The sequence below is a fragment of the Biomphalaria glabrata genome, chromosome 13 (genome assembly GCF_947242115.1).
Source record: "Biomphalaria glabrata chromosome 13, xgBioGlab47.1, whole genome shotgun sequence".
NCBI lineage: Eukaryota > Metazoa > Mollusca > Gastropoda > Planorbidae > Biomphalaria > Biomphalaria glabrata.
In genome coordinates this window covers 6299915-6313607 of record NC_074723.1, presented here as the reverse complement: position 1 = coordinate 6313607, position 13693 = coordinate 6299915, and the positions used below count along the sequence as shown (strand labels likewise).

The following is a 13693-nucleotide window of genomic DNA, read 5'->3' as shown; positions in this document are numbered from 1 at the left end:
TAAATGTATTATCTAACAATAAACTGCTTAAACTCTGTAATAATCTTTTTTAATGAAATAAAATCTAAGTGTCAGAAGTTATTTTGTCATGACATAGTCATCGACTCTTTAAACTATTTATCAGACTTCTGTACAATGTGCGGAAAAGAAATACAAATGCATAAGAAATATTAGGAACACAGCGTCATCGAATGGAAAGGTCACCTCTCAGCGACAGCAGCAAAGAACAGAAAGAAATGAAACAATAAAGTCTATGGTATAAAAATGGATGGCTGGTCGTGCGGTATGCGAGCTGGACTGTCGTTCGGTCGTCTTGATTGTCCCGGGTTCAAACCCTGCTCTCTGCCATCCCCCGTAGTTCAGCCGGAGGTATGGACTAGGAAGAAGTTTATCTTTAACTCTGAAGGAACATCCGAAACATGTCAATCATTTCACAAACATTTTTTTAACGGTATAGTAGAATAGACAAGTATACAAGCACGAAACAAATGAAAAGAGGATATCTGGTTACATTCACTTTATAACATTATCATCCTTAGAGACTGCTTTCGAAAAAAAAAACACAACAGATTTGGCTAAAAAAGTAATATAAACATTTCGTTTTTTTAAATATGAATGAAAAAGAAGTACATTTGTTTGTTTAATGAGGGAGATGGTGTATCGGGTAAACACAGTGGCGTAGCTAGAGTATATGATGCCTGGTGCGGTACCTCATCTTGATGCCCTCCCCCCCCAAAAAAAAAAAGCTAACTAATTAATAACATTGAAAACCTTACTTTTTTGTTTAAAATAATACATATTCATTAATCAAATATTGTTAATTAAAAAAAATCACTTTTACATAAACATACTACAAGTGAATTTTACGCGCTTTCTTGCTGGCAAAAGTATCAATAATTTTATCGAAATCAATTTATTCCACCAGCTCTTGTTCAATGAAAAAAATGGCCAAATTAGTGAGTCGTAAATTTGACATCGTTGATCGCAAGTAATTCTTGATCAGTTTAAGTTTGGAAAACTCTCGCATATAGCGACGCTTACCGCAATAGTCAAAAATATGCGATTCATGATGACGATATTCGGGACTGAATCATCTAGCTGATATTTTTTATTAATTTCAAGAGCTCAACAGGTCCTTGTTTTGGAAGTTCAGAGGCTTCTGATGAAACTGTGACAAACCGTTGAAGCCTTTTTCGCTCCAGCAGAAATTAGTTTTTATCAATGTCGCTAGGAGTACTATCGAGATTGATTTCGACCTGAGAATTTATAGCTGGGAAGGCGACAAAAATTAATATCTATCTGCTACATCATGAAGTTGCTCGAATCGGGTGATTATTTCTTGAACAATCCTGTCCAAGGTAGAATAAATTTCCCTTCGTAGCTCTTCTTTGTGTGTAAGTACAGAATCGTCACTTTTCTCATCAGGCACATTTTTCTTATGGCCAATACTTTTTTAAGGTTCTGTACTGATTCTCAGATCTGAGCACATGCTTTCGGCAAAGGTAAAGCTGACTTCAGCGATGTCCTCTCGATTACTACTTAAAAATGTCTCTGTTTTTAGTTTGAGTGAGCAGTCTCGAATAGACAATCCTTGTTTTTGAAGGTAGACTTGCGCATCATTAATTTCAGTTAATACAGGAGCCCAAAATCCAAGATAGGCCTATGTGAGAAAATTAAAAGACTGAATAGCAACTAATAATCCACCTGCTTCAGATCTAGTCGATGAATTTTCATCTCTGCTAGTTAATGACTCCAGAGTTTCTATAATTTTAGAAAATTTATCCTTAACCTTCTTGACGGCTTCTCCTCTGGCGCTCCAACTAAACGTTTAAGGCTAGTTCCGGTTATTTTGATGAGGATATCCCAGCGGTGTGTTGAAGTTGAGAAAAAGGCGTGTAAACGGTCCAGTGTACCAAAAAATGTTACCGAATCGACTTCGGCTTCAGCAGCTCGAATTCCTGCTAAATTAAGAGAATGGTTTGAGCAGGCAATGAATAGTGCTTTGGGATTGACTTCTAGAATACGTTTTTGGACACCGTAGTTTTGACCTTTCATGACCGCAGCATTATCATAGCCTTGACCATTATGTCTAAGACATCCGAACGCAGTTTCTCTAGAATCATCTCAGCGATTCCAGCAGCATGCTTGTCCTTTGCGTCGATGAAGTCAATAAAAGACTCACGAACCTGCACCCCGTCATTATCCATGACAACGTACCGTAAAATTTGGAAAGTTTGATCCAGCTTTGAGATGTCATGTGTACTGTCAAAAATAATAGAGAAATATTTGGCTTGTTTTACTTGCAGTATGATTTGTTTTTTAACGTGATCCCCCAATATTGTAATAAATTCATTTTGTATTTTTGGAGACATGTATGTATTCGGTCTGGAACAAAGCTTAGTTGAAAGCACATGCTCCCTCAAGAGTGGATCGTACTTTGATAGTAATTTTACTAAATCCAAGAAATTGCCTTGATTTTGCCCTTCCAACACTTCTTCAGCTCGCTCGCGATGCCCACGGAGTGCCAGATTTTGCTTTGAGAGAAAACGAATGATGTCCAACATTCTCTTCAGGTAGTCTCTCCAGGTTTTCGTCTCTTGTATTATCAAATCTCGGGCCTTGTTGTCAATACTGTTAACTACTCTCGGGCGAACTTCAAGTTCCCTCCAAGCAAGCGATGACTGAATGTGAGCTCTGCTGGTCTCATGTTTTTCTATTTTTAGTTAGTTTAAAAAAAAAGCTCGTAGAAAACAAAGGTTAGCTTATTTAAAAATATTGACATTACAATAGAATTATTTCCAAAATTAAACTATAAAGAATCATAAAGAAATGAATAAACTAAGACTATTGCTTAGAGCTAGAGTTTAGAAATATATTTGTAAACTCTATATCTAGATTAAACCAATGGACTAAACAATGAAGTAAAAAAAGGTTGGCCTATCTTCTTCTTTATATTACAGAGCATTGATCAGTGTAGTAACAACATGTACCGTGTGTCCGAAATAAATCTAGTAAATTAGATTCAAACTGTTCTAAAGCTTACATTGTATGGAAGAAATAGTCAAGGAGATGAAACAAAATTTCGACATGACTAGTTTAAAAATCGTTAGTTCATGTTTAAAATAAAATGTTTATTTTTGTTCGTGTCAATACAATTAGTCGTTTTTACTGAAACGCTCAGGCAAATAGGAAAATAATACACATTGGGGGAATTTTGGGGCCCCTCACCACTTGGTGCCCTGTGCGGCCCGCACCACCCGCACATTGGTAGCTACGCCACTGGGTAAACAGGTTGGATCTAGAAAGACAACCTTTTGGAGCTGAACCATGATATTGTACATATTTCTTTAAAAAAATTTTTACAAATTTAAAATATATGATCCCCACACACTATATAAACAAAACATACAGTATCTCTGTGATTGCCTTGGTTTAAAAACCTAAATTCTAGATATTATAATTTTTGTTTTCTTTTTAATAATTTTAAATGCCAGGCAGTAATTTATCACGATAATAAGTGAATAATTCATTTTACAAAATTATTCGACTAACTTCACAAAATTAGATAGACCTAAAGACCTTGTTATGTAAAACTTGCACTAGTCCACTGAGATAATCAATATTTAAAAAATGTTACTGTTTGAATCTTTTTTTTTATACTAAAACACATGTTCAAATTGTTGTAATTTGGTGAACGCCGCTATTGATTCAGACAAATTGTTCAAGGATAATTAGTGCATTAATTAAAACTTGATAGTCCTAAAACTAAATGGGAGGGAGGGCGAGTCTGGAGGGAGTGAGTATAATTACTAGCCTGAGTCAACACCATTTTTTAAATTTTCTTTGAGACTAGCTTGGTGAAAAGAGTCGCAAGTATACGCCTAGAGTACTTTTAATTACGTCTCTCGATTATACGTTAATGACGCGAGCTCGAGCTGAACTGGTGTGTAGTTAGCAAGACATATCGACAATATGTGGTATGAGCAATGGATTTCGTCGCATTGTGGAATCCAAGGAAACGAGAAGGCCGACAGCTAGGAACCCACCAGAGGAGCCGCAAACATATCTATCCATCCATCCCAGTGGCGCTACAGCGCATGGAGGGCTCTGGCCCTACCGGCTCACCGGGTATTAGCCATAATGCCCATATAGCCAGTCCGCCCCTGTATAGGTTAATGTGTCAATTAGAGACAGTAAAAGTACATTGTAAGATAACTTATTGTTAAAAATATCTAGTTTAAATATAGTTACATAATTTTATTATAGAAAAACGTCAAAATGTAAAAGCAAGTGGTAGTTGGGGTATTAAATCGAGTTTCTTCAACCCTGCTCCAGCCTGACATTCACGACCTTATATCGTAAGGTTAGTCTAGCGATACCAGGTAAAGATAACTTACCTTTAGTAAGTTCTCCGAGTCGAAACGTCATTCTTTTTGTCTTTAGTGTTGATTTCTTATCGCACATCCCAAGTGGTCTAGTGGTTAGGATTTCGCGCTCTCACCGCGGAGGCCGGGGTTCGATTCCCCGCTTGGGAAGATTTTTTTTTATAAGAAAAAAAATTGTTCCAAAAAAAGTTTTTCGTAGAGTTCTGATATTGATGGTAAAGTGTCAGTCACAGTAATGCCCAAGAAGTATTGGATTCGATGCTTTTCGAATTCTAGTGTCATTATTAATAAAACATGTTAAATTTTAAAAAATTCTTAAAAACAAAACAAAAATATATTGAGTGAGATTGCATAAATTGTTTTGAATCAATAATGTAATTAATGTAATACATCTAGATTAACAAAAAAAAATGCGATTGGAAATATTTATAACGATTATTATAATCTTATTCGTGTGAATTTTTTTTTTTAGCGACTCCTTTCAGAAAAGTGGCTACTGGTTTTGTCCCTTAGTTCTTCAATTTTAGATCAGATCAAAGAAAAGCATTCTGGGAAACCCGATCTCACCATCAGCGCCATCTGCACTACTCTCTGTTTTGTGAACACCAACCTTTTTTTTTTCTTGTTTAAAGTTACATCTGTAATATAAAAGATAAGATAAGAATGTATGTCTGTACACCGTGGATGCTTTTCAATGTATTTCTATTCTTTGATTTCTATCCTTATTTTTTTATGAATAAACCTTTTATTTTAATCTCTATTTTATACTTGTTGTTTATCCTCTCTTTGAAACAAAACACCATTCTGCTCTCTGGCTAATTTCGGTTCCAAGAAAAACATATTTTCATATTTCATTATATTTTTGTAGCATTATACTGTCTGTTGCGTTTTACGTTTCCAGAGATCATCTTTTCCCTTTGGAACTTCTTGTGTCACTAAACAGGTCGATCCTTGATACACAGCTGCGGTCACAGGTTGGGTATCTGTAATCATCAGGCGCCGTTATACTTTCACCCTTCTTTCTACTTCTGGTGTGTAACGCCTCTACAATCCGGGACCCTTACTTTAGCATTAGTAGTACTTTGGATTAACACAGGCAATACCTGACAAAGTTAGAGACTCATGGTTTTGAAAGGTATAAATGTTTCGTTTCATGTGTTTTTTTCCCCTAAACTTTTGATATATTACTCTTAAAACAAAATGTCTGGGACGGGGAAGAAAAATTGTTAGTTCACAAGTCAACATTAAAAAGACTCCCGGAATGTGTCAAAACATGCGTTATGGTGTATGTGACAAAACCATTTAATTTGTTTTGTAAAAATGTTTAACTTGTTTCGGATGTTCCCTTTAAAGTTGAAGATAGTTTACTTCCTAGTCCAAACCTCCCGCGGGACAACAGGGGATGGCTGCTGGAAGGTAATGAACCCGGGACCATCGAGAAGTCCGAACGACAGTTCTGCGCGCATACCGCATGACCAGGCAAACGCAATGTAAACTATTAAATTAGGTCGGGAGAACTAGTGAAACAGCCAGGTCAAAGGCTGTTGTAGTACCTGTTCTTCTCCAATACGAGCAGCAATGAAACATCAAATGTAGAAAGGACGTCCCAAGGGAGATAATCGTGACATTTTAAAAAACATTTTAATGATTATGTCCCTTATGCAAGTGATTCCTTACAATTGATTTTTCTGGCTAACAAGTGAGAAATGTAAAAATAAAGCACTTTAAAAACTTGATGCGGCAGACAAAACAACAACAATAACAACAACAAAACAAAACAAAATTAAAACAACATTCCAACAATTCATATTTATACAACTTTTTGAAATGATAATCTATTATATGAAATGCAGTCTTTAAAAATGTATGAAATAAAGTATATGGCTAAGTATAAAATAAACTCTGTATTAAACATAAAGATAACATAATAAAAAGGCTTGTCTTCGAGTCCGAAGCATAGCGCAGAATGCAAAATTTCCCGTAGCTACGCAACCCCAGCTGCGACCTACATATTTTGCCACATTCAACGCAGACATAACCATTGTCCACTGGTGGTCGATTTAGATTTCCTATTCACCGTTTACATCTGTCCTCGGCTGCAGATTTTCTTTTGGTCTCAAATTCAAAATTGTGAAATTCGCTTGTCTTCAATATACAAATTATGAAAAAAAAAATTTTTTAAACAATTTAATGAAACTTTTTTTTTCTATTTCAAATTTATGAAACACACATTTTTAGTCACTTATGAACTACATGTTAACTTTTATTTTTCTTTGTATAAAACTAAAATTTAAAGCATTTTTTATTTCATTGCTTGAACAGTGATCAAAATATCATGAATTTCGTTACATATAAGAGTTAGAGTATATAAGAGTGATGAAAGTGAGATTTGATATCGAATAAGGTAATTAACGTCTACATTATTGACAGATATAGCTGTAAGTGCGGAGTTCTTCTCATAGATAAGTTTTTTTTTTAAAGAATTTGTTTATATTTTGCTTGTTATGAGTTAAAATGTCTTGCATAATTCATTTAAAAACAAAATGGTTCGTTTTCAGAAGACAGAAAGTAGTTGCAGCTCCTAAATTTTGTAAGCCACAAAAAAAAAAAGTGTGAAATAAGATTTTTTGTTTGTTTCAATAGCTCTCTTTTAGTTTTAAAGATCTAAGCGTGACAGACGGACAGACGGACAAAGAGACGACACAAAACTAATAGCAAAAAGTCTAAAACAATTCAGATAGGAGCAACAAAATTCTTACAGGCAATCATAGGTAGGCATGCTTTGATTTTTACCTAAATCTACGAGTACTAGGAAAGCGATGTAAGTCCCAAGTGGTCTAGTGGTTAGGATTTCGCGCTCTCACCGCGGAGGCCGGGGTTCGATTCCCCGCTTGGGAAAATATTTTTTTATATTTTTATTTTTTGTTAAAAATATTTTTAAATAACGAATGAAAAAAAAAGTATCTAAGGCACGAGTGGTAAACTATTCAGATAGAAGCAAATGGCGAGATAGTGAGTTCTTATTTACAACGCTGATATCAACCCTGTATCAACTTACTCTGTCATCTTCCTTGTAGGTTTCTTGTACATTTGGATATTTACGATCGAATTTTCGACCACTTCTACTCATCCAGTCGTCATCAAGGTTTACATACAAGCTCATGCTTGATGACAACACATGAATCAATTAAACAACAAAAAATCGGCCAAATAGTTAATCAATTAGTTCATTAATTAGTTTTTTTTTTTTTTTTTGTTTTTTTTGGAAAACATACTCAGCTAAGGGGAGATAGTTCGTGAGTACAGAATTTTCAACTCCTCAGTGTTTTCATTTCTTTTTACTAATAATAATTATTGTTGTTTTTAGTTCTTCTTCATGAATTGCTAGCATTTGTATTAAATATGGCTGTATATGTATATAAGTAAATGTAAGTTTTAATTTTTAGTTTCTCCAATTGAAGCTTACCTGTGTAGCACTCAATATGTCTCCCAAGTGGTCTAGTGGTTAGGATTTCGCGCTCTCACCGCGGAGGCCGGGGTTCGATTCCCCGCTTGGGAAATATTTTTTTAAATTTAATCTTTTAAAATCTTTTATTGTCTGGTGGGAACAGGTGTGAAAATCGTCATCAAAGTTTACATACAAGCTCATGCTTTATAACAACACATGTATCAATAAAAAAAAATCACCCCAAATAGTTAATCCATTAGTTTTGAAGTTGAAAAAATACTACGCTAGGGGGAGATAGTTTTGTGTGTTTTAATATAAGCGTTGATTTGTTTTTAATAATAATTATTATTATTGTTTTTAGTTCTTCTTTACACATTTTCGGCATTTATATTAAATATGGCTATATTTTAATTTAAGTTCCTCCGAATGAAGCTTTCCTTGTGTAGCACTCCATGTGTCCCAAGTGGTCTAGTGGTTAGGATTTCGCGCTCTCACCGCGGAGGCCGGGGTTCTATTCCCCGCTTGGGAATATCTTTTTTTGTTTTTGTTTTTTGGCTTACTTATTTTAACAACCTAGAGATGAGAAATAGCAAAGTAGCTCCCCCCCCCCTTTCTTAGATTGCAGAAAAGGAGCCTTGTGTCAAGGACACTGTCAGCTAGGGTCGGATTTAAGGTAGGGCAGACAGGGCTACTGCACCAGGGAATCCACAAGAAAGGGACCTCCACAAACGAGATAAAAATATATCCGAATTTTCACGGGTTAGAAACGTGTACGTTTTGTTTTAAACATTTTTTTTTCCACATTTTTACCGCCAACATTTAAAATCTTACGTCTGCTGGCAGCACTGATTAAGAAGTGACCACTTGGGGCATGCTTGTAATATTTAAATGCATGCAGCTACGGATTTACGGCGGTACCTCTATCAAGGGCCTTACTGTCCACAAACTCAAGCATATACACATTTATATATGTATATGAAAATGAGATACAATTAACAAAGACTTTATTTACTACTTACAAATGATGTCATGCGTTTAGATATAAGTATTAACATTCCTAACTAGATCTTTATTAAAGCTTTTCGAAAAGGTGTAAGGGCCTCCACAAAGACCCTACCTCCGACGTATTAAATCCGGCCCTGCTGTTGCACTAGGTGTGAGAGAAAATAAAAATTTGGCAAGAATAAAGAATATTCCAGAGCGACAACAAATTGAAGTGAGAAGAGTCTATGTAAGATGCTCTACACTGTGGTCCGGATATGGCCCGCTAACCGTGATCTGTTCATTATGATTAGGACTTTCAATTGCTATTTAAAGACATGAAACTATAAAACTTTTTAACGTAGTTTTTTTGTCAGGCCCTTAAAGGTGTATATGTAGTCTTAGTGTGTATAGGAACTCATCAGACCCCATTTTCTTTTTAACAAAAAATAGTAAAACATATAAAGAACATTTAAGAAATTATTGTATTTGTATTTTATTTTTCAGGAAAGATAACCATATTTAGTAATTAGTAATTATTTTAAATGATTACATCCCCTGCAAGATAAACGTTTCTCTCTCTCTCTCTCTCTCTCTCTCTCTCTCTCTCTATCAGCAGTGGAGAATTACTTGATGTCTTAGTTTCATGGCAAGAATAAATTCCATGATGTTATCATACACACAGACAAGGACTTTCAATTGTCAAGCCGAAGACAAGATTAGATAACTCCTCATTGCGGTGGAACTCAAATGTCAAGATAAAAAAAATGAAGTTGTCCACCCTAAATGAAGCCATGGATGCCGTCATCACAGTCTACACAGCAATGTCACTTATCCAACTGCTCCGAAAATTATGGCCAGTTTAAGATCTACAGCTAATTCTATTTGGAAGATTTTTTTGTTACACCAGCTTGAAGCTATTTCTTTCTTCAAGACTCAAGGTCAAGGTACTCATTTCTGACCTTGCAAACTATGGTGTGTGTGGGTGGTGGGGGGTGGGGGATGGACAGGATATGATATAAAGCTCAACAGGTTCTATGGCCGACGGTTAACGAGGGTGTCATGTGGACAGCACAACGACCAACCACCTTTACTTTCACAACGTATGTACCATTTAGAAACAAAAAATTGAAAACTTTTTTTTTTTTGGTTGAACCTAGCAAGTGAGATCATTTCTACTTGAAACATAGTCTATGTTTCAGGGGTTCTCAACCTGTGGGTCGATTGACGATTTGCCAGGGGTCGCCTAAGACCATCGAAAAAATGGATTTGTTTTGCCTATTCTCTATTGCTGTGTGTGTGTGCGGGGGGGGGGGAAGGGTCGCGGCAGAGTGGGGGATTGTAAAAAGGGGTCGCCGAGCATAAAAGGCTGAGAACCTCTGCTCTATTTGTTTCTTTTTGTTTTGGAAATCCTTTAGCAATGACGATTATAATGTCCTTAGTCCAAACCTCCTGTAGGACGGAAGAGGAGTGCAGTTAGCAGGGTCAGAGCTCGGGACCATGATAATGACCAGACAGCCATCCCAACCAGGCAGCAGTCTCTCTATTTGCCTCTCTCTCTCTGTCTCCCTCTCTACTTTCAGTATGTTTTCATGGCACCTTTTATAACTAAGTACACAACTATTCTTGAGCAAATAAATAAATAAAAAAACAACATAAAACTCTTACAGAAATTCTCTGGAAGATTTCAAGTGTCGCACTCGCGTGACTTATTCAATATCACGTGACTCGAAATGACCAAGAAAACCAACGAAATATGCTTCATACTTTACCGAGAGGCCCGATCAAGATGCTGACCCCAAAATACCACTTACAAAAAAACATGTTTGGACAAAAATGCCTGATCTGGAAACCACCGCGCATATCTAGGTGTCAAGGTCTAGTCATCTGAACCTCTAACATAATAATGAGAACGCAGAAGAAGAAATGATTTCAAGAAAAATGGCACAGAGACAGCGTTACCTAGCTGTTACGTCATTATCACTTGCCTATAAACTATCCTCGTGGTTTTCACTAAAATTGAAGATTTATATCTATGGGGGATAACTATAGATATCCAGCTATTCAAAGTACAGAACTCATTTGAGGCCCTTGAAAGTAAAAAAAAAATGTTTTAATTTCAATACATCAAATGTCTATCAATTATTATTTATTAGAAGTCGATATTGAATTGAGTGTAATGACATTAATTGTAATGCCTGGATTGAAATGTTCTTTTGTGTGTGTGTAAATGTATCGATACACACAGGATGAATTGATTTGATTTTGTTACACTGTGAGTTCGGGAGATGGGTCCACAGTCACATGTTTTAACCCAGGCCCTATGATTACACTAGGGTACCTTGTGACACTACTGCCTACAGACACATTTGTCCAGCAGGAACTCCAGTATGTATGTCTACCTTTTTAAAATATATACACACCAGAAGTAGAAAGAGTGGTGAAAGTGTAACAGCGCCTGGTGACTACAGATGCCCAACCTGTGACCGCAGATGTGTATCAAGGGTTGGTCTCTTTAGTCACATGAGAAGTTGCAAAGGGTAACAATTACCACGTAATTCGTAAAAATGTCACAGATTAAAAAAAAAAATATACAGTAGCTCTACCCTACCAGTACCAGTAGTCTATCTTTATATTGTATCCATAACTTGCATATTAACTCTTTCTCTCCTGATAGACGATACCATCGTTGATTTGACCTCATTAAATTAAATTAATATTTTTTTTTTCAACTTGACTTTGAATTACATAAAAAGAGCATGCATTTCCCTTTAATTCTTTACCAAACACAACATTTTCTGATAACAAACAACAAAGCTATTGAAGACCAATCATAACAGGGGAGTGAAATAGTAATGAGCAAAATGAAGAATTCCTTCAAAACGTGGAAAAATAATTACGGAGAGAAAGAGTTAACATTTTTAAATGTGTTCTAATCGGAACTCTAGATTCGTTAATTTTTTATTATTATATTTTTGGAAAAGGAATAAATGGATAAAAATGTTCCCTTCATTAAGTGAAAGATTTTCCCCTCTCTGTGCATCACTATTTCTACACGTCTGCGACTCAAAGGGAAGAAACCATTTTCATTTATCATTTCTTACAGTTTTAGTTTTGTGCTTCTTGTTTTTTCCCTTTCATCCTTATCTTTTATTTTCTCCACAACCATTTCGTCTTTTTTTATTCAAGCGCGCGCATTAGACACGAGAGCGCACGCGCAGTCGTTGCACAGGTGTGCCGCTATCCAGGCGAGATAACCCATGACCTCACTCTCCTCCGGGGACCCCCAAGCGAAGGCAGTTATGCGCTCCTTGTGTTTACCGTGAGACCAGTTTCAATTGTTCGCCAGTTTCCCCTTTGACCTGAGGTAGTCCCGTTCCCACGGTCCCCAGAGGGCCGACAGCAACCCTATCAGTTAGAGTTTCTGCCACCTCGTGTGCCCCCCCCCCCCCCACTACAACAGTATCAGTTTGAACTCGCTAGGACTAAACCGTATGAAAGTTTCGACCACAGTTTCTGGTAAAATATCAACGTCAGAATAAAACATAAGACATTTCTTCCATTTCGATTCTCTTTCGAGGAAGGGGAGGGTGTGTGTGTGTGTGCTAAATAGTTCAGCGTTTTTCCCCTTTCCCAGGAAGCATTTTATGTGACAAACGCTTAAGATATTTATATAAAAAAAAATACAACGACGGCATTTTGTTTATAGACTTATGCCTCTTCTTTTAACAAAGATTATATTATATTAACTCACCCGGTCTGTTTGAGTGGTAAAACAGTTTACACATTCTTCCATTTCTGATTTTCCCAATGAATATAAAAAAAATGAATTGATCTATTAATTTTGTATGTTATAGAAAAGGCGAAATAAGTATTACAGTATTGAGAGATATAGCTGTATATATACAGTTATTTCCCTTATATAAGCTTTTTTTTATAAAAAAAAAATTTGAAGACAAGTGAAAGAGAGAGCACTCAAAGACACAAACATTAAAAACTATAGACAGTTAAAATACATTGCTTGTTATCTCCACTTCGACCCATTTACACAATAAATCCTGCGTGTTGAAAAATTCATTCCTTTAGTACATGAACTTAACATATTTGTAATGTCTGGCTTGTGCTAAATAACTAGTTATCCATAATCCAGGTACAGTTTACATTACAACAGATTTTCAAGCTCCAGAGAAATAGAAGGTTGAGTTATTTATTTATTTATAAGGGTTATCATTTTTCTTTTCTATGGTTCACTTCATAACAATTTATTCAGATTTTGACCACACATAATAACTTCATCACATCAACATTACAACCACATCATAACCACACGACATCCACATCTCAGCCGAACGGCATCCACACTACATGCATATCACACTCACATCATAGCCTCTTTAATCCCAAGTCATGCCCACATCGCACCCACATCTCAACCACAGTAATACTACATTGCATCCACATCTCAACCATGCCACCGTCACATCACACGTACACCACATCCACATTACAACACTATCTCAAACACACAACATCCTCGTCAACGTAACATCACAATCACAGTTGCATCTCACTTTACAAGCACGTCACACCCACATCACATCATCATAACGACACATCCACATCACAATCACATAACAGTTACATCTCACTTTACAAGCACATCACATCATCATAACGACACATCCACCTCACAATTACATAACAGTTACATCTCACTTTACAAGCACATCACATCATCATAACGAAACATCCACCTCACAATTACATAACAGTTACATCTCACTTTACAAGCACATCACATCATCATAACGACACATCCACCTCACAATCACATAACAGTTACATCTCACTTTACAAGCACATCACATCATCATAACGA

The 13693-nt window shown here is 36.1% G+C and overlaps 4 non-coding genes across 4 annotated transcripts; all 4 read left to right on the top strand.

Moving 5' to 3' along the window:
* Positions 1 to 4463: 4463 nt before the first annotated feature.
* Positions 4464 to 4535, top strand: Trnae-cuc (transfer RNA glutamic acid (anticodon CUC)). The gene has a single exon. It is a non-coding gene; the product is annotated as a tRNA-Glu (tRNA).
* Positions 4536 to 7211: 2676 nt separating this feature from the next.
* Trnae-cuc (transfer RNA glutamic acid (anticodon CUC)) lies at positions 7212 to 7283 on the top strand. Its single transcript has one exon. It is a non-coding gene; the product is annotated as a tRNA-Glu (tRNA).
* Positions 7284 to 7872: 589 nt separating this feature from the next.
* Positions 7873 to 7944, top strand: Trnae-cuc (transfer RNA glutamic acid (anticodon CUC)). The gene has a single exon. It is a non-coding gene; the product is annotated as a tRNA-Glu (tRNA).
* A 346-nt stretch (positions 7945 to 8290) lies between these two features.
* Positions 8291 to 8362, top strand: Trnae-cuc (transfer RNA glutamic acid (anticodon CUC)). The gene has a single exon. It is a non-coding gene; the product is annotated as a tRNA-Glu (tRNA).
* Positions 8363 to 13693: the final 5331 nt, after the last annotated feature.